At 34.3% G+C, this 26,899-nt stretch overlaps 1 protein-coding gene across 1 annotated transcript in view; it reads right to left on the reverse strand.

Moving 5' to 3' along the window:
• LOC116347033 (RNA-binding protein Musashi homolog Rbp6) overlaps positions 1–26,899 on the reverse strand; it is a 371,521-nt gene that overhangs the window by 143,517 nt on the left and 201,105 nt on the right. The gene's annotated exons all lie outside the window — the stretch shown is intronic.

Consider the following 26,899-nt stretch of genomic DNA (forward strand, 5'->3'; position numbering starts at 1 on the left):
ATAACAGCTGTGTTGCTCTGAAAAAGTGCCTTGAAGTTTAACTTCATCCCAAAATTCCAATGATCCCGATTGCTGCAACATTGAAAATTTCTCAAATCTTTTCGGTAAACATTTTTCGCATTTCAAGAGCTGATTTTCCAAAAAAAAAAAAAAAAAACCGGAAAAAAATCAATATGTGCCTATTTTGATAATATCTCATGGATTTTGTCCCTCGTGCAATAATATACTCCATTTTACACTCTGGCTGCCTTTCACATTTTCCAAATGGGCTCTAAGTACGTATATTTATTTTGTGCGTACAGAAAAATCGTAAGCCGTTTGGAAACGAGCGACTATGAATAATAATGATATGGAGCAAGGGAAAAAGAGCTGGAAAAAGCAATACAACGCAATGCCATGAGAAAATGACGCTCATTTTCAACGTAATGACTAAAAAAACGATGTATATTTTGTACGCAATCAGTCAAATGAAAATAAAATGGAAGAGAAATTACAACAAGGCACAATACGATTTGTTTAAATTCAAACACGATGAAAAGTGCCAAAGTGGCCAAAACAACGACCAAAATGCATTCCGTCTGTTAGATTGAATGCAATCGTTCATTTCTTTTAGCAGCGAATGAATTGTGCAGACAAAATATAGACTAGAATTAAAGTGAGGATGTCGATTGGCTCTGAAAATCACTTCACCAGACATACTTGAAAGCTGCATTCATTTACTTTAATTTTAAGTCAGACTGACGCGCTAACATACACACACACGATTGTTTTATCAACCCAATGAGTCTTGTTTCTCTACCCTTATCGCACAAATAAAAAGAAATACAATGCATATCGTTTTCGTCTGCGCGCTCTTTCTCTCACTCCCTCCCTCTCTCTATATCGCTCTCTCATCATGTTTTTTTTTTTCACTTGGGCTGCGTTACACAAAGGCATTTTTTAAGCATTATGTAATTCTCATCGCATCTATACTTCAGCTGGAGAGCACATTTTAAAGAGACTTCTTGGTATAGCTACGCTAAAACGACAAAATCTAAAGAGAGAGAGGAAGAGAAAACCAGAAAGCGAAAGACAACAAGCACATTCAAGACTTTAAAAAAGTATTTGAACTGAATGAAAAATGACGTAAACAAGACACATTCGTGCTACAATCATTATGCTCAGATCGTATGCGTGACTAATGACAAGTCATTTTGTGTGATGGCGAATCAGTTTCATCGTACAGCTTTAGTTATTGTCAGCGTTCCTATGCGCAGCGAAAAAAAAATGATGTTTTGCTCATTTTTCGTTGCTCAAGTTCTCGATTCTCTTCCCCTTTTTTAAGGACATTCAAATCGTTTTTTTTTTTTCCAAACTAAAAGTTTGTAAATATACATACATCATCAACGGAAATGGTGGTCAATTGGTTCTTTTTTCGCTCGCATTTGTAAAGGTAAAGAAATCCCATCTGATATGAAGGATCTGCTGTTGATACTGACTGGTGAGATGTAGATGGTGATAGTAATGGGAAAAGAAAGTGTTGGATTCGCATTAATGTGAAGAACACAAAACACGGGTGAATGTTTTCGATCCGCAAAAAAAAGGTGTATAAGTGAAGAGACAGAGAAATGTGAAATTCTTACTTCAACGAGTATCGTGCATAAAACGATGATATATACTATATATGTATGTGTACGCTTTTGAACATATCACTTAAATGTGATGACTGCGCGTTTCACTGCATACTTTACGAAGATATTTCCTACGTATAACAAATAAATGAAAACATACAAAATACACGCAAAACTGTAAATCACATATTCAAAGAACCGTACAGGGGAAGGACTCAAGTAAAAATACGACCATACTCCAGCATGGTAGAGAGATAAAAACGGCCTTTTGCTCGACAAGTGCTTATACTCTTTTTCACCATCGCCACCGTCTATGGCTGCAGTAAGAAAGAGAGAGAGAACGATAAAGCACATTGGTGCTGAGACAACGACAACATTGGCGGATCGTAGGCGCACACAAATATATTCAACGTCACTTAGAGAAATCATTTGAGAACAGGCTAACGTTCACAGGCTAACAAGATAGAATGAGACAGCGGATACGAAGGATTTTCATATGTCATTTATTATGTTGGTGGATTTGCGCTTGTTCTTAAATTGTTTTTCTTCCGAGTGCACAACACATTTACAATTTATAAAGCAAGGGAGAGAGAGAGAGAGAGATAGAGAGAGGCGAACCGGGCTCAGTTACGGTACCGCATCGAGAAAGTTCAGTTACTTGAGTTTTAACATTGTTCATTGGCATGTATTTGAATGTATGTGTATTGCAGAAAGCTAAGCTCATTCATCTGACATATGCCCATAATACCCCTGTGTGCATATAGTACACTTCAAATACGGAATAGTCACAACGAACTAAATCGAACTGAATCTATTCCATTCCATGGCTGAAACACTCTTCGGTTTCTTATCCCTTTGAATGGTCGGATCATTTTACACAAGATTCTTAAGCGCATTCAAATCTCTCTACTTCTCTCCGTTTTTCTCTTTACGAATCTCAAATCGGTTGCTTTGGTTTTGCTATCTAGATAGACGCGCGACCATATCATGTGAAAAAAATACCATTCCCATGTACGCGAATCGCGTGCATATTCCCATCGAATTTTCGGTATGTGTGCGTAATGCAAATTTGGTGTCGTAAAACCATGAAATAAGCCTTAATTTACAGTTTAGATACCAACCATCCAGCTCGTATACATCGTCTTTTTAAAGTAGTACATCTACATTTCTTTGTTGCTCTCTTTCTCCTCATTCTCTTCCACACTCTTGGTGATCTGTTTTAAGTGTATATGATTTTACGCGCGCACTCACAAAGCAAAGAAATTGAATGAAAAAGATAGCGAGAAAATGAGAAGAAGAAAAAAAAATCGATTGATCGTATAAATAAAGAGCATGTTTCAGCGGCTAATCTATTAGAGACATTTCAAAATTCTTCCATAGGCTATAATGATAAAAGAGAATTTAACGATATCACATCACACAAACTCAAATCGGAATAACGAAAAGAACAAACTCAAAAAAAAAAAAACTCTAAAACTGACTGATTGAGATTCATTTTTCACGCGAATGGAAAATGTGTGTTTGAATTGAAAATAAAACTTAATAATAGGATTGTACAGCACATGGTCGTCTTTGCATCGGTGAACGACAAGCATTGAACAAATTTTACAACGGAGCGAACATTCTCATCGTTTCGAATGAAGAGAAAAAAAAATCCCGAGCAAAATAACGATGAAGATAGCGAAATATTACTACTTCTTCACATCTTCATTTTTCGTTATAACTTCTATATATACACACACACACTTTTTCAAAAGTTATATCTTTATCTTCCAATATTTTCATTTTTTGAGTGTTTTTCTTTTCCTCTCATCTCTCTGCATTCTGCATAGCTTAAAATAATTGAGTATCTCTGGATCGGCACACTAACATAAAATGGCATAAAAATCGAGAATAAAAAATAAATGATAGGAAAAAGATGAGGCGACGCATTCATGTTTGACAGCAACAGAAGTCGGCAAACGGAGGCAATCAATATTTCAGTGTGATGGAAATCACAAGAGGGACGGGAGAGGCGAGAAAGAGTTATACGAGCCCTAGTGGCTTGAATCAAAACTTATATGTGTCGGAACGTTGTAAAGGAATTTGCTAACACACAGTCAAATTCCATGTTCAATTTCATTTGATATCTAATGCGTTATCAACTAAATACATAGTATATTCAATGTATTCAACATCATCAACTGATAATGCTATTTTAAATATTGCATTATTGTCTAAATTTTGATTTCGTTGGCATTTGACATCGAAATTTCATTACAGACATTTAAATGGATTCATGTAAAGCCAACGATTTGTGAATTGTTAAGTTTGAGCAATAAATACACATATGAATTGTGTGTGTTTGATTGTCAGTCAGTGAATGGGAAAATTGTACAATGTACTATACATACACACAACACCAAACAGAATGTTAAGCGATTGTTTTTACTCGTTCGCTATGCGTCTGTATATATAAATTTCCATATATCCCTTTCTCTGTGCCATATACATGCATCATTGTCAAACACCAAAAAAATTCCGTTGCAAACAATAAACACAAATAAATGCACAAATACGAGGCACAAGAATGTCGTATGGATTAGGATGCAATTGACAATGTCAACCGAATAAGTGGCATAATTCAATATGCATCAGAACCACCATCTGAACATCCATCGATCTAAATCGAATCTATAATAAAATGCATAGCCATAGGTTTTGGATCGATTTTCGGTTGAATATAGTATATATAGCGCAACTGACGTGCGATAAATGAACGAGCGAACGAAGAATAAGATAAATTTGAATATCCATTTTACATGAAGAAAGGCATCCCATGCATTTACCATTCGTTATTCTAACTCTCTCTGGCTTTTTCATCCGAAACGAGATTAAAACAAAGACAGAGCACAGAGAGAAATAGATAGAGAGAGAGAGAGCAATTCTGAAATGGTTCAAGCAAGAGAAACGGTAAATATTGAAATTGTTGCCACAAGATTCATTGTTAACAGTAACATTCAACCGGAACAATTTCTCACCACTTGCCCAGATGAAAGTGGCCTTGCGAAATGGAAATTACTCATGCTAAAATTATTAATTTCTCTCTTCGTTGTTGCTCACGAGTAGCGTGTTTTTTCTCTTCTTCTCGTATGCACATTGCACAACCGAATGTTTCTTTATTTCCATTTCTTGTGGCTTTCTCAAGGGAAATTTATGTGTGTATATATTCATACGCTCAGTGTGTCAAATTCAATAAGAATTGAATGCGCTTTTTTGCGCATTTATTAATTTAGATTATATTTTGATTTCGAAAAAGAAAAAAAAAGTCAAACAGTTCACGGTCGACTGTGATAGCGCGGCAACAGCAAGAAAGTAAATTGCCAAGCGTAAATCTGAAAAGTATTTAACAAATTGCGAAAATTTATCATTGAAAAGCACGTCCTATTCATGCGAGTGTAAATACAAATTTATTATTGCAGAATTTTAGAAACTATGCGTGCTCATGTGAGGATTCCATTATATATATTTTTTTGTGATTGTGCTGGATTTTTTTTTTGTGTTCACTTTTCTTGTGTGCTCGAACGTTTGTTTCATTCCATTCTATTCATTTGTTTGCTAGTTTTTTTTCCGTCTTTCAGTTAATAACTAAAGAGCGCACAGAGACAGCAAAACACTGAAAATGAATTCAATCGAATGAGTGAGAGAGCGAGAGAGAGAGAGAGAAAGAAAGAAATAAAGATGAAAGAAACACGAGAAGAAGAGCAACGAAAAAGAAAAATTGGCGATATATGCAAAATAATGTGTTCCATTCTCTCAATCCCATGTTGAAGCTAACATAGGACGACAGGAAATGATTAAGTTGTTATTTTGGTCCTTTAAATTGGCATTTCACCAACAAACTTTTCAACGAATCCATTCAAGACACTTTTTTCCGCTCGTCGCTTCGCCTCTGCACTTTTTTGTTTCTCTATCACTCTCTCTCTGGCTCAGAATTTGTTTTCCCCTACCCGTCACACGTTTATCTCTGTCTAAGTGTCGCTTTCTCGCTCATTCGTTTCGTCACTGTTGGTCTCGGGGTTTCTATTTTTTTCTGGTTTTCGCCCCATTTTTTTTTACATGTATAAGCATTTCAAGTTTATGGTATCATACAAAAAGAAATGTGAATATGAATCCAGGGCCAAGTCATGCACATTCGGGTGTATTATATGATGTATATGTACAGCAAATTTTTAGGAGGTTCGTGTACTTTTTTTTCGCTTCTTATGTTCAATATTTTTTTTTTCATTTTTGCTTCAAGTGTTTCATTTTATATATGTATATGTATATTTAGTTGCGCGTGTATGTATTTTCGCTCAATTTTTCTCCGTTTGTGATTTACCATTGATGTAAGTGTATATGTTTTGCACTACACATCAGCGTTTACTCGTATTATAAATAGACCGCAATCTGTCTTATGTGTTATGAAGATTTATGTAATATTCGAAATAAATCTTTGTCTACAGCGCTATTTTGTTCGTTTAGCTCTTTAACAATTTGAACACATACAGAGAGAGACAGACACAGTAAACTCACGAGCAACCATTCATTCTAGGTGCACATAAACAATGAACAAAGCCGTCATCCATACGACAAATACAACACAACAAAAGACACGCAGCATAAAGGGAGAGGGAGAGAGAGAGAGAGAGAGAGAGAGAGAGAGAGAGAGAGAAAGATTTTCATTACAAATAAAAGAAACGACAGAAGAATGGAAAAAATTAACATTAAAAAAGAACCGAGAAAATAATGTGCAAAAATTTCAGTTCGTGTCACTTTTTCTCTGTATCCCTCTGTCTTCTCACTTATATCAATTCCATACTTACAAGCTAAATGAAGTGATACTACTTATTTGTTGACTATTTTCCCATTCTCGGTACTTGCGCTTATATTATTTCTCTCTAATGACCGTAAGCTGACGATTTGTACAGCATTTCAGATGGAAGTCAAAACTAAAGTCACTTACCTAAAGAGAAAAAAGAAAGAAAAAATTTGTTGTTAAATAAAATAGCTCAACATGGTTTCAATGATTATAATACATGGCTTTAATCTCTGTTCAATTTTATCAATACATGCTCTTATTCAGGGGCATATTTCAGAAGAATAAAAAAACACAATGTCAAAACCTGAATATTTATATCTCTTTTGACATGCTTTATTATGGTCTTTTTTATTGTAACTACATCGATAAGTGACCTAACTCAAGCATTGCTTGTTGTTGCCAAAAAAATCGAGATAAATATTTTTACCTAAAATTTCAACCCGATGAACGCACTGTTTTTACCTTCATATTTTTAATGTTTTAGGTTATATGATGAACATTTTGATTTTTTTTGTCGATTCTACAGACCGGCGCCAAAAACCATCGATTTCAATTATAATTCGGAATATAGATTTTCTGAATTTTTTAAAGGTTTTTTCAACGTTTTTCCAATCACACTCACAAATAATACGTAGAGAAATCAACGATCTCCATAGAAGAGGAGTTCAGTTTGACATTATTTGATTGGCTCACGTAACATTAAAGAAGATTTATGTATACCAAAATTCTTCTCCACCTCGCCTTTTTTTTCAAATGAATACAGAAGATAAACAATGTGGTGTGGTGTTTGTGTTTGATGTTTATCATTTATGGCGATTATTGTGACAAGATTTTATTTTTCATACGTTCCCGTTGTGACATTCCAAAGAATTGCTGATTTATTATAATGTTTTGTATGCATACAACGCCAGATATTCGTGTGAATGCATGCGAAAATTAGTGGCATGTTCAAAGCATACATGTCAACTTAACCATTTGCAATATGTCAAGAAAAAATCCAATTTTGATTTTGAAAATGCAACATTTGTTTCATTACGTCACATTTTATTCTTTTCATTGCAATGAAATTCACAAGTTAATAATAGAATTTATGATTATTTTAGCGAGAATGAAAAAATTATGATGAACGTCATCCAATCGAGTCCCTGTGGTAATATTTATATATTTTTATCATTGCGAGCAATGCAACATTATATGCAAATGGTTTCACAAAAAAAAATATTTTTCGAATTTTTATAGTTCGCTGAAATATCGCCAAAGTTTCTGTATAAATTCTGAAATGCATATTATTTGGGGCTTTGAGTGGAAATGGCTCAAACTTTTACATCTCGTCACGCAGTGTCAAAATCTTATACTTTCAATGAATTGAGTACTCGGTTTGAGTGACCTCCGAGAGGAAGCAGACCTTTAACAATAGTCACTACTATAGTTCTACAAAATTTGTTTCGATTTAATGTTTTGCGTGATAAGTTAACAACGCTAACGGCTTAGTTGAACTTGTTGAATGATGAATCGATTGTGGCGCTAGTGCATGTAAAACACAACAGACTCACCGTATGATTTAAAATTAGTATCATATGAAAAAGCAATTGTATTTGTAGTCTGAATTATTACAGTGACTTTTGGTGAAGAAAAAACGGCACATGTATTTAAAAAAAGAGGTTTATTGTGTTAAAAAACAGTCATTTATAGTGCTGCTGTGTATACTCAGAATAATTAGATCGTCCAAAAATACAAGTAGAAAAGTTGTGGCCGACAAAACACTTAAAAAATCGAAAACTGAACCATATACGGTCATGCCATGCACAAAAATTGAAAAGGCTCACAATCGAATGGATGCAAAGTATATGGAAAATGAGTAATAAAATGGCAGAGAAAAAAAAACTGCGTCGATAACCATACTGATCAGCCAGATTATCGTTTTATAAAGGCGCCCAGTGTATAATAATTCAGTTAGATGGTTATTGTTATGTGTACGATATGATATCGCTTTTAATACTCAGTATCGTTCGTTGGCTGAATGTTGTCAATGATTGCTGTATTTTAGCCATTTACGTGCTCTTCTGTGCTTTTTTTTAACTCTCCTAGCCCTTTCTCGTTTTTTCTTTCTCTCTGGTTTGGTCAGTCGTTCCATGTGTGCACTCGAGCTTTGTTGTTTACTGTTTTGTCCGTTCTCTGATTCTGTGGTTTGCGCGTGAGGCCATTTATTTCTTACTATATAAGCAAACCATCGTTATATTGTTGTTTTGCCCTCTCAATCAGGCCGAGGTTTTGCATCACCATCGCTCTTTCATACATATTTACTGAAATATTCAACGATTCGTTACAGCAGCAGCATCAGCACTAACAACCACCACCACGATGAGAACGACACAAAAAAAGAATGGCGAATAAACCAAATGACCATTTGGTATGTGAGAGAACGGATTGTTGTGCCAGTGCATATTTTCAATTGTGGTATGTTCAAGCATTTTGTTTGTATGTTTACGCTTTGTGCATGATTATCGTGCACGCTTCCCAAAAATAGAATATTCTGAATCACCGTGAAGGGGGAGAGAATTTGTCGAGAGAAAAAAAAGCTCGAAGCAGCAACAACAGTGACAGAAAGAGAGAGAGAGATGCAAAAATAAAAATCAACCACGACAACAGAATGTGTACGCACAGCGAAGTAGCAAAGGGCGAGTAGCCACACAAATCCGAATCGAGGTTTCACTTATCCAAATTGTATAGCGTGTTCTTTGTGTGCGCCTAGGCGCTGATATTGTTGTTGTTGCAGTTAGGTTCTCTTCTCTTTTTTTCGATTGTCTCTTCCCCGTAAATTCAACGGCCAACAATTCACTTTTTCGTCTCTAGTGGAATACGTGAGCATAATGCGCTTTCAATTTTCGCTTTCTCTTCAACTCGTTTGATACATATGTGTGTCGTTGTTTTTAAAAAATTGCCAAAGCTACGGCTGCTGATCATGGTGGTGTTTGCTTTCTTCTTGTTTTTTTATATGCTTTGGATGGCCACCGTTAGCCGATAAACGGCTGCATGTATGATTTTATTTGAAGTTGATTTCGGTTAAGCCTTTTATATACACTTGATGTGGTTTCAGTTTTAAAATCTATACAAACTATACCACCGTTTTTTTTATTACGCCGAATATACATGCGTGCTTTTTTATCATTTCTATCCTAGTACATTCCTTTCTAATCGGTTCTTTTTTCGACGTTCAATAGTTGATAATTCCTTTTACTTTTCCGTTGTCCTTTCGATTTTCTTTTCGTGTTTTTTTCCAATTGTGTGTTTTTTATTTGGTTTCTCCACAGAGTAAGAGCGCAAGAGAAAAGCGATTGGTCAGTTGCATGCCCTCCGACATGCCTACTACATATTTTCATCAATTTGTTACGTTGAATAAATCTATATAGTACAATGCACATATGTTGTGGCGGTTCAGCTTTCTAACCAAAAACTCAACTTTGCTCAACATTTTTTTTCGGAATTGGCCGAATGTGTATGTTCGCCGAAGTAATTTCAGATTGTGTTTTTTTTTAAATACGTTTTTATTATGAAATTTGTTTGTTTTGTCAAATGTTGCACAATGTTTTAGCCAATGCCAAATTAAACTGAGAAAATATCGCGAACTCATACTCATACCCACATGGACTTGGAACAGTTTCGCATGGATATTCTAGTACTTTTTGAAGTAAAGAATATTTTATTTAAACATGAGATGAAAATAAGTTTGAAAACTTCAGATCTTTGGAAAACTGAAAATACTGTACAAAAGTGAATGGGAAGAGTATGAAGCGGGAACGGAGAAAGAGAAAGAGCGAACTGAATAAAAAAAGAAGCATGCAACCATTCCGGATAAAAAAAAACGTGCGCACACACTATGGAAACGAGAGAGAGAGAGAGCATGAAGATGGCTACAACACAACAGCAATAAATGGAGAGAAATACACAAAACCCAAATCAAAATAAAAGGGCCAAAAATGGAGCGAAAAAAAAGAGATAGAGAAAGCATCAAATAAACTATAACAAAGCACAAACTTTTACTGGTTTTACGATGCGCGCCATTGCCACATACCCATCAAACATTCACATTGCAGTCGCAAATACACATTGAACATATGTACAAACAAATACTTAAAACGAATTAACTTTTTCTTCATCATTTTTTTTTCGCTTTCGTTGTCGGTCGCTTTCTTTTCTCTTCCATTCTGCTGTTGCTTGCTCTTTCACTCTATCTCCTTCTCCTACTGGTCGATGGTTTTTCATTTTCATTCCATAATGGTGTGTAGACCAAAATATGGCTTTTTTTTTCTCTCCAAAAATTTTCGTATGCTGTTGCTATTGTGCATTTTTTTCTCTTCTTCTTCAGTTCTGACTACGGGTCGTTTATTTGCGTCATTAAATTTTCGTGCTAGCAATGCGACTCTCTTGATTCCCAATCACTCCACATATATAGCGAGTAAACGCAACGAAAAATGATAAAATGTATGGAAAAAGCGGTGGCAACAAATTGTTCAACGAGACTGTGAAAAAAGAGAGAAATTTTTGGCAGGGAATTTAAACTAGTAAATGATCAAGTTGTTTAAAACGTCAGCTTGAATGGCTCATTTTGTTCGAATGTCAAACGTCGACCAGCACACAGATCACAAATCAAGTTTCAAATGAAATTGAAGAGTGTCAAATGGCATTTCTATGATTTTTTTTATTTGCTCTTGCCATATTTATTTATCTCAAATTTTTATCCGTTCAGCCAGCATCGATAATAATAACAATGACAACGAAGAAGAAGAAAAAAATAGGAAGGAAAAAATTGTGAAAAACAAGTGGCTTTTGGACTATTTGTGATGTTAAAAGCTCAGTATCTTTTCGTGATTAATTCATTTTTCAAGCTGAAATATGAAAGTGACAACGAAGTTTTTCAATTGAAAAAGCAAAATCTCTCAAAATTAAAAGTTTTTTCCTTATCATCTCGTCTTCTGTGTTTGCGTATTTTTTGTTCGGTGCGCATTTTTAATAAATACTATGTACTTATGCTTATCTATAGCATGGCCTAATGCTAAAGTACTACTGTAAATGTGCTTCATCCTCTTATTTATGTATATTTTTTAGTCACAAAGAGGGCAAAAAAGTAAGAAGAGTGAGTTCGGATGGGAGGGAAAAAATCCCGAAGAACTTATGCAAAAGTTTTTTTTTTCTCTCTCAACTGAATTTGGCATTAGCAAAAGAAAGACTTAGAAATTTTGCGGCACAAAACAAAGAGAAAGGCAACAAAAGAATCTTTTGTTTGTGGCTTTTACAAAAATTCACTGCCCGAGTCAGCACACTGGATACCATTTCGCAAGTGAATAACAAAAGACAAAGTTGACGTCAAAGTCGAGACAAAAAACTTGTGTGTAGATTGTATAATATATGTTTTTTTTTCATCATAATATTGATTCCTTAGATTTGGTGACACTTGAATTTAAGATAAAATAAGACCGATTATAGGTAAAGGGATATTTTCATTCAAAAACCATTAAAACTCATTTGAATAGACGCTTTTCATTTAGATTTTATCTCATTTTCCGCTCTTTTATATCCAGTTTTTGCTGTTGCTTTTATGGATTTATGAATGTCATCGATTTGCGTATATATATATACAACATTAATTTAAAATTCAATCGAAATCACTCAATCGAATCGACATTTAAAATTGCACATAGTTGTTTGGACAAATATTTTAAATAAAATTAATATGTACCATTTTAAATGAGATTTTTTCCTTCTTCGACTAGGTCGCTTTTGATAAACCAAAATCCTCATTTATTTTTGATAAATTCAATTTACATGCTCTATTACCCCCCTCTTTTTCCGAAATTCTATCGAAATGAGATTGCGCGCCCAATTTATCGTTTTAGCCACATAAATATATGGGTATAGCAACAGAAATCCAATTTTTGTTTATGTATCGTTTGGGCTGGAAGAGTGGCCATAAAATGAAGAGTGGCTATAAAATGTTGTGATTTTTGTCCGGTTTGAAATATTAGACGATTTATATGAGATGGCAAGGGACTGTGATTGATCTTTTAAATTCAATGGCCAATCGATAGGCATGAATATCCACACTCAATGATTTTCAATTGAACACAAGATATTGCTAGTGTTACTGTATTTGCAACGCTGTAAGCGTTCCGCTTATAGAAAAAATGATCCTATCTGAATCTTGGGGCACATATGGTTGTTTGTCCACTTTATTTACTGTATTTCTTTTTCACTTCTGATAAGTATATACATAATCTCTTTGCATAAATAAGCTTAAAATGAAATTTCATAATCCTGTTTATCTGTCATTCAGAATAGTACCTAGCTCAATCATCTGAGTATTTATCAAATATGATGCTTTGACCGGCAGCACAATTTATGCATATGAATTAATTATTTGAAATGCCTCACTCAAAAACCAGAAATGAGGTAAGAAAATTAGGCAAATTGAAATCAAGTTGCCGTGTTCAGGTTGCGCGAAACATGGAAAAAGTAAAGGTGATTTTCATGTTATTTATTCTGACAGATTTTCTGACGGTCAATCAACTTTTTTTCCCCGTTTACTTTATGCAGATTTCATCGCGCTGTAAAGGCGGTTGTTAAATCGTGTTTCAGCGACCATTTTCCTTTTTTGAAAATACTAATGATTGTGGAATTTACTATTAAAGTCGAAAAAAGGAAACGGAAGTTGAAATGGTATCTGCACCATACCACAGATGAAATATTTCACCCCAGAAAAAATTGTTGAATTCAACCTTAAATTTCGGGGGAAATACAAAAGCTTTTCATTCCAAATAATATCCATATACGTATCGGCCTGCAAAAGCAATACTCATCATTAACTTTCCACTTAACATATATACATTTATCATACATGCCAATGACAAGAAACACTACCATTTACTTTGTTAGAAGAAGACCCTTGTCGAACACATAGTATCTCCTTGAATTTCAAGTGGTTCATTTTTATCGATTTTGAATCGGAAAATTGAAATTTTACATTCATTTCAGGTACCGATGTTTGAGCATAATTTCAATACCAATTTCTTTTTAACCGTAGAGAGAGAGAGAAACACGTTGCACGTTGAGAAGTTTTTTTTATTTTATTTTGACATAGACTCTGATCACACAAAGTCGCTTGCAAAACGAATTGTTACAATCAATGTGTTGTCGAACCCATAAATGGTCATTTTAAATCAATATGATGCCAGTTCTTTAAAAATAGAGTGTCAGGTAGGACACATGAGTCAAAGTCTCGACACAACAGAATATAATCACAAAATTCACTGTGTCATTGTAATTCAAACACTCTAAGAGAGTGTATTTGTACGTTGGCCGACGAATGTGCATGTTCATCGACATCAAATTGAAGTAGCGTTCATGGCATTTTGAAAATTGTTTGTATACAGTTATTTAATCTGGCTAACGCGATTGGTCATGTGGACGGAATACATGCTCTTAATAGTTCAGAAACCGCTAAACAGAATATGTACCACTAACAATAGCAACATCAGCAATGATCGATGTCAGTGAGATGGAGGAAGAGATGTAAAAATGTAATTGTTCGCATGTTTTATTCTCTGGTGTCAATACTCTAAATGCATTCGCTGAAATAAAAAAAACAGCACTATCACCAATGTACAATATGATAGCAAAAGAATGCATATTTACAAATGCATTAAACACACACAGCAGAAAAAATGACCGAACATAAAAAATATGACGGATACATCTGTAAGTCTAACTTTTATGCACTGTTTCCACATTTCACCTTTTACTAAAGGAATCAAGAGATTTTGATATTATTTAGATACATATGTACTATATATCCCAAACAAAAGGCATGGAAATGAGCAAATATGTAGAGGTTGTGGTGCGAAGAAGTGACATAAGCCAATGAATAAATACCAAAAAGGTATACATAGAGCGGACATTTTTCGGACCGGGTCCACTTCGATTTTAATCCAAGAAAAAGTGCTCTTTTAAGTAAACCTATTCATGAAAATCTCCAAAATTAGCTATTATGTTTTACTTCAATTTTTGAACCACAAATATTTTTTATACTGTCAAAAACGATTGAAATGCCTTTTTTTCATTTTAGGTTTAAATTTTACACCGCATTACATCTTTATACATGAAAATGTATAAAAACGGGGTTCCTATGAGAAACGCGTAAAAATCGAAAAATGAGCATTTCGAATTGTTTGGTGTGATTACCATACTTTACTGCACATTGTATTTTGTACGGAGGAGAAATGAACATTTGATGACGTAAAGAAAGTAACGAGCCACATAGATGTAGCAAACACAACATGGACGTAATCAATCAATGTCGAGAGCGTCATTCGAATATTTGTGTATTTTTGTGCGTGTTCGGCTGTGATAGTTGCATCTATTTCTATTAATACCATTCAACATTGGATGGTGAATTTGGATTGATTCAATGTTTTCGATTTTTTGTTCTGCATCAAAGACAACCAAACTTTCATGAATAATTATTGAGATGGGGCTCCAGACACCACGGCATACAATGACGTCATTTTTTTCTCCATTGTAATTTTTTGCTATGGGATTTTATGATTGAATCTCTTCGTAACATGGAAACCATTGCATGATATTATTTCGATTTGTTTTTACAGTAGCGAAGCGACAATAGTGGGTTAGAAAAAAAAACACTGTTTTGGGAACGGTAATTTTTTATTCGGCTGCAACCGAAATAAGCAAGGGAAAAATCACGCGATACTTTTTTTTCAATCGAATTTTCATCGATTCACACTTATATTTTATAATTAATTTATCTATTATGAATACTGTGTATTCTACAGATTGTTATTAAGTAATTGGTGGACAATGGACATTTCACTGATAGTTTTATGTAGGTATGTGTGTGCGTCCGCACCTATTTTAAATTTTTTTCAATCGATTGATTGATGATTTCATATTTCTTTTTTACAATTTGTGACTTTTAATTGAGAAAAGAAATAATGGAGCTGTTCAATTTTCCATTTATATATAGCTCAATTCATTTATAAATGTATGTTTCAAATTGCACTCAATCTCATGTTTGCCGAGTTTAAATTCCAAGAGAATGGCTTTTTAATAGCATTTCAATTTTTCTATTTTAATTTGAGTTTCAACTACGTTCCGTGCACACATATTTGTGTGAATGAAGTGGCAAATATTCAATCCTTTTTTTTCTGTATTAAATGCGAATCGCATTCACACAAGCGATTGTGTATTTTCGCTCTGGCTTCTGTGTATACACAGTAAATTAGAATCAGCAAAAACTAATGGCAAACGAACAGAGTGCAAGATAGAAAAAGAGAAGGAGAAAATGAAAAAAAAAAGAGAGAGAGAGAGTGTGTACATTTATGTAAAGGTTTACATTAAGCTTCAAATAATAATAGGTATCATTGTCATTGATTCAATTCGAAATTGGTAATATTGCAGACACGGGCGCTTTTTTTGTTTTCTCTTATACGACTCTGAATTTTTTTTTATTGTTCGCTCTCTGCATTAAGCCGTCATAGCCTGTCGTTGTTTCACTTCGTTTTCAAACTCACAATGTGTGCGATATACGTTTCATTTGCTGCACCGATTTTCACTTTGCTGATCTCTCATTTCTCCTTTGTTATGATTCGATTTACCCACATTGTTTGGACTGTATGTAATATTTCTCTCGTTTGCTCAGTCGGGTCGCTACCATCCCCCAACGTCCACCATTCGTTTCTCGAATTTTTCCTTCATTTCCAGCATTTTCAATTTATTTAATTTTCATGTCGATTGCGAACAATAAAGAAAATAAATTATGGCACAACGTGGCTTTATTCATCAACGATAATAACAACGGCAGCAAAGAAGAAAAAAAAATCCCCGAAAAAAGTAACACACAAAAATTGAACCAAACAACAAGAAAAATAAAACAAAAGAAATGGAACCTAATAGAATTTAATTATAGTATACTTAGTCCATTATATTTTCGGTAATGATTTTCAGTTCTTTCACAGCAAAAAAAAAATATATGAATTTTTCTTTTCTTTCTGCACCTTTCTTCATAACCGTAATGGTTTACATGTTTTATTGTTTTGGCTCTTTCTCTTTCTCGCTCTTATTGTTTTTCAAAACTATCAGCCCGGAGCCTTTGCAAAGCACTTACAAGTTTCGTCAATTTTTCAACTTGGAATGGATGGTGAGAGAATGTCAATTCTCCATCGTTATATTCGCTTTTGTCCCCTTTTGGCCTCATAGCGTCGCACGAACGAAGACGAAAAATCAATAGACAAAAGTTACAGGTAGACCGAAGCAATTTGATTTGTGAATTTCTGCCATTTAATGCTGAACACAAGATTCATCAAATCGACTTTTATTTGCAATGCAGCACAGCACGCAAATTGTATTTTGCATTCATCGCAATTTTTATTGTAACGAAAAAAAAAATAATCTAGCGCCATCTTTTTCCAATGCTAATTGTGCTGAACATTAACCTTACGTATGCGTATAAATGGTGCTCCCAATTAGCTCAATAGTTGTATATAGGTATTTCGCCTCATTTCAATACAGTTTTTGATAAGTTTGACATGAAATAAAATTCAAACGAAAAATAAACAAATCTGCGAAAACTGATTTTGTTTCAGTAAAATAAGTAAAATCGAAAATGAAAGAAAATCGCAACGTAAACTGAAGAGAATTTAATGAAAGATGGATGCTGGATAGTAACAGAACATAAAAAACAACAACAAAATTTTGTAGAACAGCTGCTGCGTTAAAAGTTATTGTACTGACTTTTTGGTCGAGAAATTTGAGAAGTTTTTCTTGCTGTAAGCATTTCATTCTTTGCTTGACACAAGCAGCACATTTAAAAGATAGAGCTAAAATGAAAATGATTGTCTTGCTGAGGCGAAAAGAAAGAAGAATATGAATCATTAATTTGTTGGAAGTGTGTGTAATGATGTATTTTACGTTCCTCATATTCGGCTATACATGTATAGTTTGTTCGTATTGTTAAAACTCAATTTAAATCTGTGACCATCAAAAATTATCAACGTCTTTTAAGTTAAGTGGAGATATGTTTGGTGCAATTGGAACACGATTGGAAAATTGTGAAACAAGATCGAATTTTGAAATTGTGGTTTGTCTAATTTTGTGGCCATTGCACAGGCAGCACAGCGCACAAAACAATTTTGCAAAGAGAAATTGTGACACATATACATGACCATTGTTAGTTCGATGTATGTGAATGATGTATATGCGGAATGTATCGATGGGACGAAGGACGGTTAACAGGCGAATTCTAATTAAATTTAATTTATATATAGCATAGAATATTTGGGCTAAAGGCCCATTTCGATCGACTGACAATGTAGTAATCTTTCGATATGTGTTTTTGTGTGTATGTGTGTTACGAACGGTTCTGAAGCCCGAGCCGTTTATTGATGTTGAAATGAAACGTATAAAATTGCCCGCAAACGACTAACATCCAATTCAGTGAGATAGCAAAAGGATAAAACTTTATTATTTTGGCTTTTTTCACCCATCGCTTCGCTTCTTCGATTCATGTTCGTTTGCTTTTCGTGCTAAACCATGGGATGATAGAGAGAAAAGAGAATCTTTCCATTGACGTTACCGTTACTGTCCAATTGTTTGGTTCTGCTAAAGCTGAGATTGCATTTGTGTTACACTTCTGTTGAGTTTTTCGGCTTCGGTTTCGGATGGGTGTATAACATTCCACAGTTCTGAATATTTTTTTTTATTGTTCCACAAGTGAATGTCACACAAACTACACCCAATCAACTGGATCTACTGAAACTGATTATTTGAAAATCGTATTTGTCTTTTATCTTCCTCAATTTTTACCATTTTCGTGCATCATCTACTCTATCCAAAAATCGCTTGTCGCACACAATTTCGACAAGCGTCAAACTATCAAGTGATTTCAATTTCATACGATGTGAATTTCGAACATTGTCGATGGGAAAATGAACTCTCATAAGTAGAACTATTGAAACAGTCAGTAGCATTTGGCGAATACTTTCGGTACTTTTTACCTCATACATGTTCAGAAGACAATAGACATTGTACACACACACACCGGAACTAGATACGGATTGGAATACTGATGCACAGGCGGCAAATCATAGCCAAAAAAAACCCATTCAACTTTACAATTCCTTAGTCCGACTCTAAGTTGCCATTACCAACAAGCGCCACATTTTTTTCAGGGGTCGTCACATTTTCTCACAAGAGGAAAAGAATGATTAGAAGATTCCTTGTTTTTTTGACAAAACGTTTTACTGTTGTATTGCATTTTAACCGATGAAGTCGAAGCATTTTGAATTGAAATTGAATTGGAGTAGAAGTTTCAAAAAACCATAAATTCCTAAGTTAATTTTCTTTAGATAGCAGTTATGCAAATCAAATGAATGAATGCATGGAAATGATGCGGAACAATGAATCAACATAAAAAAAAAACACAGAGAGAATGTAATAAATTTACAACGATTTAATAAACAATTTAAAATTTATATTAGAAAATGTTATTTGCGTAAAGAGTTGAGTTTTGCCAAATTTATATAGATAACACTGTGTGTGTGTGTGTGTTTGTCACTTTGATTTAATCGATTATTTAGTTTTTAATCGATTGCTTATCGAAGCGGCTAATCTGCTTCGACAAACTCTCACGTTTGATCGAGAAATTTATGCACAGTGACTTTCGGTTTATTTCATTCAAATTGGTCGTTGGCTATATCCCTGTGTGTGTGTGCGTGCATCCTTTAATGCAAACGTTTGCAGAAAACTTTGATCGATTTGCAATTTTTTTTATCCGTTTATGTCTAGAAACATCTAAGAAAACATCTTACACACACACTTTTGCAACTTTCGATAAATTCAATGAATTGAATGAACTTTATAATATGTTGTTAGATGCTAGAATATCAGTGAAGTGGAAAGCACACATATTCACAATGCATTCCGATGATGAGCAAAAACAAAATGGCTGCGCTATTCATTGCCACTTTCATCTATTCGATCGATCCATTGTAGCTTCATCGACCAAAGCATACATCGTACATCATATGTATCTATTATGTCTGGTGTGCACCGTAAGCGAATGGAGTTTTTGTTCTCGTTTATTTTTTGTGTTTCAGCTTTATTTCCATAGATGTTGGTGAAATTATCCGATATTGTTTCAATTAACGGAGAAGTCGTAATGAACATGTGTGTTCAGTTCATCTAGCATTAGTTAAATACATATTAATGAATTTTTCAAATTGGTTCAGATTGATGGGAAACAAATTGTGGATAATTGCTGATTTATAATATGTATAACGACGTGCATTTCAACAAAATGTCACATTTTAATGAGTCTGTGTATTATGATTAGTTAGACAATGCGAGTGAATTACACTCTTTTATGATATTCGCTTTTTCTATCGTACATACAATGTCCAATTGTATTTTGGCATCCTTCATATTCCCCCTTCTATCGTTGCTTAACAAAAGAATCACGTTACCGCATGTTACCCATATCAATGAGCAAAGAACATTTCATTATTATTTTACTTATGAATCATAATTTACATTATAATTCAAATATAATGCAATCCACACGCAATTCATTTCGTTATGCGGGTTTGGCGCGTGTCACTATGAATCTGAACATGTATATATATAATTTTTCATTTATAATACAACGTATTGTAATAATCATACAAGCGGATACTTTAAGTGGTTTTTGATGCTAAGATTGATGTCCATCGAATTTTATCATTCATATTCGTTCATCGAGTCGTGATATCGTTGATTGCAGTCGCACACACAAATAATGCGAATATTGAATCGAATATAAGAGTGTACAGAATCGAATGCATAGCTCACATCACTATACCGATCGAATAACATTTACACATTTAATTTGAGCAACAATTTTGGTCTCTGATATCGCATGTCAACTGTGAACTTTGCTTACGGTAAAATCGACAGCGAACAAATTATCCCGAATCCATCATTCTTTATTCTTAACAAGCTTTTCGGTATGTACAGTATTCGCTTACATAGAGGATGAAAGAGATACCAACAGAACACACGGAGATAGAGCGACAAAAAGAGTGGGCCGAAGGGATAGGGAGAGTGCGAGACCAAGAATGAAGATTGAATGTACGAAAGAGTGAGTTAAGACTCATTATTATCATTGGCGCAGTGCGAACACTTATTCTGCCTCAGCAAGCTGTTCTTCGGAATGCATGTTCATACCAAATGGAATGCATGGCTGAATTTTCCTTACTTCCTTCCACTTCGCAAGCGATAGATGTACATATATAGACTTGCTATATAGTACACAGCATTGGCAGACTTTTGCATCGGGAATCTCAGAAATGTAATGTATTTAAAATATGTATAAACGTACAAAAATTTATTCAAGATTTCGTAATGAATCCATGATTTGTTTGTTTCTTGGCGTTTATGGTGATCTGCCTCGCTCTCTCTCTTCATCGTCTCTTACACTTTGGCTCTTGTTCTTTCATATGTTGACTTGTTCATGGATCTGATCTCATTTTCGACGCAAAAAAAGGTTATACCGTATTTTGGTGAACGAGTTGAAAAAGAAGACAATCGTTTGTCGCTAGGCTTTTTAGTGGCACGGGCAAAAGAAGTGATGTGCATAATACTGTTGTTACTGTTTCTTTTATAGATACATGGTGCTGTCTGACTGTGTGTGCAACTATTTTGCAATGGGATCTTTCCCGAAACTATTTTCAAAATCAGTTTAAAATTCAATTTTTAAAGTTTCATCGTGTAAAATAATCGTACCTATGTATATACATTTCACTTGATTCTTTTCCTCATATTGTCGGTCTCGCTTCTACTCCTCCAATCATTTATATGCTACTGTACTTTTTTGTCCTACACTATTTCAATGTCTCTTTCCTTCCTTCCGTCGTTTCGTCTGCGTCGATGAATTTATATTTCTGCCTGTATATCTCTCGATCCGGCCTTAAAGCCGAGGCAAAATTGGATAGACGATGGGGGGGGGAGGTTGAGAACGAGATGGAAGGAAACGCAAGAAAAGGATAGAAAGAAAAACGACCAAAAATACCCCGTGCACGAGTACTTTCTACTTTTCACGTTCTTTTATTTTCTTTTTTTTTGCCGTTGTTTTCTATTATCTTGAGTAAAACTTGTTTTCTATGCTGTGCTGCTGCTGCTGCTTAACCTCTTTTCGTATTTTTCGATTCAGTTATTTTAGTTTTTATTTTCTCCTCTTGATCTCTTTAGCATTCGCACTCTCTATCTTTTCCTATCTCTCTCTTCGTGCTTGAAATTTTCGCATGATTCGAACACGAGAAATTTTCATCGGAATACACAATGTTTTTTATTCATTTTATTAAAATGAAATTAGCTTAAAAATAAGCAAGTGGAGTAGAATGATGAAAATTGAATATGAACAAGACAATGAACGTCAACAAATGAATAAAAATATATTCATATTCATATTATTGTGAACAACGTAGCAAAAATCCTGCGCACCCACACACACACACACACACACACACGTTACGATGTGATGAAAATAGTGAACAAAGGCATATTTTGAGTGGATTTTATTTACTTATTTTATTATGTGCTATATGTTGTTGTTTCTTTTTTAAATGCTCATTCCGTAAAGTAACTGCTAGCTGCACTATTAATTTCCTGTATTTTACCGGCACTCAGCTCTTTTCCTAATAATATAAAGATATCGTCAATGAGCATTTGTGAAAACTCGTGCTACAAGTGAAATGTGAATGTTAATGTGAAATATGATCATTAAAAAAACCCAGTAACATTGAAGTGAAAATCTATTTATCTGATGCACAGTAAATGCGGCACACAATTTATTCACGACAACCAAATTTCAAAACTGCTGGATATAATGCCTGCAAAAATACAAAAAAAATGCAGTGTGAAAATGTACCATCATCAACTCAAAAGTAATCGCCACTTTTCGGCACTCGTGCATAATAAAAAATAAGTGAACTCGATTTTTGTGTCACCAAAAAAATAAAAAGAGGAAGACAGTCTGCAAATTCAACTGATTTCCTCATTTCCATTTGATGCATTAAGTATGAAGTAAAAGTGAGAGAGATAGGGAAAATCACATTAGCGATTATTTAAGACAAACACCAAAAATTGTACAATGACAAAAGGTTTTGCATATATACCCAGCGCACATAACCACCGAAAACATCCGTGGATCCACCACCGTATATAGCAGTTAAATAAACATATATATATTTAAATTGCAAGAAATGAGCCCGGAAATTCAATCGAAATAGAGTTGACGACAACGATCTCAAGTATTTCGAAAGAGCTAAATCAGCTTGGAGCAAAACGTGTATGTGGTGTGTGGAATGCCAGTACGTTGGATGTATTTCGTATATTGTGTGCTCAGTGAATATTTTCATTGTTGATATGACTACGAAAGTCATGTGCAATGTATCCACTTTCATTATGTGCGTATTCAAATAAAATTGAAATGAAAAAAAAAGAATAAAACGAATAACACTATTGCTTGAGGCCAAACGAACAAAAAGCATTCGTATTATCAGCCAATGTGATTTATAATATTTTCTGTCAAGTGGTCGCTGAATAAGTTCTCTGTATTTAGAATTAATTCGAATTTTATGGGCACCGGTTGGTTCGAAATACCAATTTTAAATAATTCCAGCACAACAACAGCAACGGCAGCAAAAAAATAATAATACCATAAACTATATGGAATCCAAAAACTTATGTTAATTTATTTTACGTTCAAAACCAAAATGATGATGAATTGGAGGCCACTATTAATTTGCTGGAAAGTTTTCGCTCGTATCTCATCTCTTTTTTCCCATCTCTCTCCCTTTCTCTTGACAACGAATGAACTTATAATTCGAGGTATCATGGATATGCATGAAAATCGATTCTCAGGATAGACCACCCATATATTTTACATCAATTCCGTTTTTTCTTCGTCTTTCTGGACACGTTTATTTGTTTGTGTTTGATAGCCCTTGTTGCGGGAGTATGAGTAAGCCAGCGAGTGTATGGTTTTGTGCACATGGAAAGTGTTCAAGTCAAACAATGTCCTATCCTATCCTTTCGACTTATATTGCATCGTGTAAGAAGTGAGCTCATTTGTTTTGAAACTTTTTAATGGAATGTATCATATTCAAGAAAAAAAAATCTGTTTGAATTAAAGCGGTAGTTGGTAAATAACTACCAAAAACTTTAAATAATCTTGAGATGGAGTTTTGTTCTCCCGTCATTCCTTCGTGTGTGTGTGTGTGTGTTTTTGTCCTCTTCCAGAAAACGTTCGCTTTCTCTCTGTTGTTAACCTTTTTGTGCTGGCATTTTTCACGTTTGAATAATATTCACCTTTTTGTAGCAATTTTCGTGCACGTAAGTGTGTTAGTTAATCTGCCAGACAATTAGATTGAAAATGAACTCCATTTTGCACGTATTCTAAATATTTGATGATGAAACAATCGCAATGGCATCTTCACTGAAATTGTCAATGGATTAGAAATCAGTTAAAAAAACAAGCGTTGAAACAAGTTGCATTTGCCAGACAATTACCGAAAATGTAAAATAAATTGACACGAAACCGTGAGACAGAAATGTAGTCTACATAGAACATTTGCGATTGAACGTTTCAGTTACACTCAAGATTTTTACATTCAAAATTTAGATCGAACTATATACATTCTATGTTTTGAATGAAAACAATTTTGAATGCCATTCAGACTACCGGCACAGTTTTTAGATCATCAACGGCATCCGCGTGTTACATGCATACATGTCGAATTGCATCATGTTCGTGCAGCGCATTTCTTTACATGAAATCAAAAATTGAGTACTTATAAAAGTTTCTTTTCTCCTCGGCGCTCTTTTCATTTCATCTTCTTCGGTATTTGTTCACCATTTGCGCTTCGATTGCAAGAAGAGTTTTTGCTAGCCTGTTATTTCATGTGAGTAATATCACAAGATTGACGCCAAAAGCAGCTCGGTGCATATATTCGGTGCAGTGATACTTTAATAGCTCAACGTACAGTGTGTCAAAAAACGTTATGTAGTTGCTTTTTTAAAAAAAAAACTAATGCCATTATTCGATGGCAACGTCGATGCCAGTGGAACTAAATAACAGAACTAAACTGTGGCAGCAATAGAGTTACAGCATGTGTAGGAAAAGAGAAAGTCAAGCAAAAAATTTCAAAAGAATAAAGTTGAGAAAAGACACAGAGAAAAAAGAGAACGGAAAATTTGAAAAATGCACAAATAAAGAACACTGTTACGACATCGCTTTGAAATAAAATCAAAACAAAATGAATAACAGGCAACGAAATATGGTGGTAGCGATGTAAAGCAGGGATTCATTTTTATATCTTGGGTCACACTTTAATCACCCTTGTATCCACTATGAAAACCGCTGTATTGCTATACAACGTCGGTATTCACCTGTCATATAAATAAACCACTCGTGGTGGCGAAATGTTTAACATATTCGTGGTGCAAAGATATTCAAATTTATTTCGCGCAATTTTTTCGCACCAAAAATGTGTCAAAAATACACCACATTGACACCACTCAATTTGGGTACAGCTACAGAGTGAGATTTTTTGCCAGCACAGAGGTTTTCAGAGCGAGGATTCCTTACAAACTTTGTAATAAGAAGGAATATGGCTGCGATAGGTGACTGAATTGAAACATAAAGAGGCATGTGCGGAATAAGTGACAAGAAATTTTAGATGTTGAATCAGCGGAGGAAGTCACCACAAAAATATTGTTTAGACCACCAACAGTAAAAGCAATGACAATCAGTAAAAAAATATTGTATAAGCACAAACAAGAGAAGTTTGCGATGTTATAATACTTCAAATTGGTATGTTACACGTAAATTTTCATCGTTTCTAAGGGGTATATAAGAAGTTGTAAGAAAAGAAGAATGAAGAAGAAGTAGTTCGATATGAAGAGTATGCTTTTACTTGAAATAGTCAGATGGCGATACTAATGCAGTTTTCAATACGTACTGAATATGAATTTTTCCATCTGCTCAAATAAAACCTTATTCTCAATCGCAAATGAAAATCGTTGTGAACAAAACTAATGAAAAACATCCCCGAAACAAGCCAAACCCAATTGAGCAACGAATATGTGCACATAATACACGAACACAAACAATTGACTAATATTAGAATGTGAGTGGGAAATCGTTAACCTATAGTTTGTGGCTGAAATCGACTCAAGAGCACCTATATTTTCGACATTGTTTGTTGTGATCCTCTTTCAGATAATAATCAGCTATTATCGAAGCCTAAAATGAATTTTAAATGAGAAATAGAACGCAAACATCCATAATATTCATGCGAAATGTGTAACGTCAACGTTTCGGCACTGCCGAAAATAATGAAAAACATGTATAATATTGAGTGTGTGAGAGAGAGAGAGAGCAAGTTAAATCTACGAAAAATACGACGAAAGAAATTAAAAATAATCTTTAAGCATGTGTAATGCTCGGTTGGCACAATTGCAATGTGTATAATACCCTAATATGTTATAATAGCTGTAATAATAAAAGTATTTACTACGCAAATTCAAGGCGAATAGAAAGTTGCTACATGATATAGTTAACATTTAATTCGATATGACTTATGCTAGCTCAACTTTGCATGTTTCTTTCATTCTCTGTGTGCTGAAAGTTAGAACGAGAAAAATGAAGAGCGAGAGGGTGAGAAATAGGGGAATAGGAAAAGAGACTGAGTTGAACTAAATAACATGAACTGGTAATAAAACTGAAGAGAAAATCGAAACGGAAGAAAAAGGCGAATAAGAAAAGATGAAATGAACTTTACGGAAGTTCCTTCTGTTTTTCTTTTGCTGTCATTCCTATTTTTCCATTCTTTTCTTCGGTTGCATTTGGACTTATAATCTATGCGCACATTTGTGTATGTCGCGACTTATTCATAGATAATTTTCCAAAGATGATGTGGGTATGTGTGTGACTGTGTGTATACAAAATGACACTGTGAAACTAAAACGATAAATGGAACAAGTAAATGAAAGAGTGAACATCTCTTTCTCTCTTCTTTTTTTTACTTCTGCCAAACAATTATATTGTATGTGCCAAGCATACGTCGTTTTTTACATAACCCAGAGTTTTATGAACGTTTATATAGAAATCGACATAGTATGTTCGGCGTATGCAGAGTGCACATTTAAAAGTATGGAATACAATCTTATGAGAGACTCTTGACAAACAAAACTGCTCTTAAACCGAAAACGTATTGTATACGAAATGAAAAAGCATCAACAACTAGAAATTCACTCTTTTCCTTGCTTTCGTTCGCTCTGACATTGAAGTTTCCTTCACGAGAAAATATCTACAAATTGTAAAGCTATTTATTAAATTTTAATC

This window comes from Contarinia nasturtii, unplaced genomic scaffold (assembly GCF_009176525.2).
Source record: "Contarinia nasturtii isolate CC-2019 unplaced genomic scaffold, AAFC_CNas_1.1 Cnas_scaffold_1699, whole genome shotgun sequence".
Taxonomy (NCBI): Eukaryota; Metazoa; Arthropoda; class Insecta; order Diptera; family Cecidomyiidae; genus Contarinia; species Contarinia nasturtii.